Raw genomic sequence first — 2,238 nt, forward strand, 5'->3', positions numbered from 1 at the left:
CAAACTGAAAGACTCTCCCACCTCTGAATACTGAGGAAAGCAGACTAGTGTCTTTCTCCTGGTCTACAGAGATGTTCCTCTGTTTTATAGACTGTTTGTCACGGAGGGGAGTGGGCTGCTTTCTATGACTAATCCAGCTATAAACAGCTCTTCTGACATACCTTATTCGGCTCTGCTTTGTTGCTGCTCCATCAAAATAAAGCTGTAATAAATCAATATGTGTGAATTTTCAGTTTTTTTACATAAAAATTACAATATAATACACCTATTTCCTATCGAAATGCTGCTATAAAGTGAACAGCATGCAAGAGGCGTTTACAAGCATAAGGAGAATATATATCTTTTATTATCTTTTATGTTTGTCATCTGTGGTAAATGGTGCTGCAGTAATTTTTCTTCAGAGCTCTGCCTTTCAGTGCGTATTTGGAAAGAAATAAAAAAAAACACACACACAGGTTTCAGCAGCATTCACCAGCCACTGTGCAGGGTAACTGTGTGGGAGGAAAAATGAAAGGCAGAAATCTAAATGTGTCTGACACAGCGTCCACCAAGCCTCGGTGGATCCCTCTGAGAACTCTGGGTAGACTGGCTGCAGGTATTCGAAACACATTTCTGAGGTGCTAGGAGCATTAAAAATAAATATTACAGAAATCAAGCCAGAGGCGGCAAGCAGCACATTAACGTAATGGCAGTTGGCTTGAAAAATTCCCTCATAATGTTCTCGTTCCCATTGTATTTTTACCGATTGATGCTTAAAAACACGAGTCACATGCCATGAAAGACTGAAACATAAAGTCAGCCATCTATATGAGAAATGTCATGAACTGTAGTGATGTTAAAAAAAAAAGGGAGCTTTATATGCTTTTGCCTGCAAGGGGCAATCTCCCTCAGCTGTGCTGCTCCTTGACTCTCAGTGGGACCACAAGAATAACAGCTAATCAAAGCCTCTTGCTCTGACGGCTGCTGAGAGGAAGAGAAATACCGCCTGCCTTCTGGCACCTTCATCTGAAAAGTGAAGGACTTCAGTGTTAAAGGGGGAGAGAAGTCCCCTAAAGCCCATTAATCGAACACAACAATTAAAGCTTTTAATTTCTGCAAGATAAGGCCTGCATTAGCTTGCTATCTCTTTCAGTGTGTTCAGAAAATAAAGGGCCTATGTGAGCCTTGGTGACATTTAAAGCAATTTCCCCACTTTATTCCACCCGTATCTGAATGTCATCAAGCTGTTTATTTAATGAAACACATTTAGGTTGACTTTCCTTCTGACAGGTTCAGTTTTTGTTGTACTTCAAGCAATCTTATCAGCCTCTGTGGCTGATTATTGAGTTTGTTAAATAATTATCTTCTTCACAGGAACCTGCTTAACATTCAGATAGGTCACATTCACAGCAATGAGACACTATTAGAGTCTATTAGTGCAATCCGTAACATGCACTGCAAATTGGGTTCACGGTTGAGGCATATCAGCAGTCTGAGCCAGATTTGATAATCAAGCATTAACTAATATGTTTTATTTCATGGCATAAACACCCACCACCTGCACAGGAAATCTTTATAGAACAGACGCTTCCGAATCATCAACTCGTTTTCTTTAAAAGCTGCCTGTGCAACTTTACGTTGACAGAGCAAAGCATCAGAGTAGCATCAAAATAAAATACAACTCTTTTTTTTTTTACACCTGTGATGTGGCTCTTTACTCAGGGAGTCATAGTTTCAGAGAGTGGCATCAATTTGCTGCTAATGATACACAGTGTATACCCACCACAGTGAGAAAATATTCTGAGCTAATTTACAATTAGATTGCAAATTATTGCAGTCTGTAGGTTGCTTTTTTTTTTTTTGCAATTAGTCTATCAACTAATTGAAAATTCTATAAACCAACAGTCATTGTAAAAAAGTGCGGACTGCCAACCAGGAACACTGGGACATTTCCCTGCTGCCTAGCTGCTGCTTCAACCTGCTTGATGGTTGCAGATCAGGTTTGTGTCACACTTGTTTTTTTTTTTGCAATTAGTCAATCAACTAATTGAAAATTCTATAAACCAACAGTCATTGTAAAAAAGTGCGGACTGCCAACCAGGAACACTAGGACATTTCCCTGCTGCCTAGCTGCTGCTTCAACCTGCCCAATGGTTGCAGATCAGGTTTGTGTCACACTTGTTTTTTTTTTTGCAATTAGTCAATCAACTAATTGAAAATTCTATAAACCAACAGTCATTGTAAAAAAGTGCGGACTGC

This window comes from Cyprinodon variegatus, unplaced genomic scaffold (assembly GCF_000732505.1).
Source record: "Cyprinodon variegatus isolate N-32 unplaced genomic scaffold, C_variegatus-1.0 Scaffold68, whole genome shotgun sequence".
NCBI lineage: Eukaryota > Metazoa > Chordata > Actinopteri > Cyprinodontiformes > Cyprinodontidae > Cyprinodon > Cyprinodon variegatus.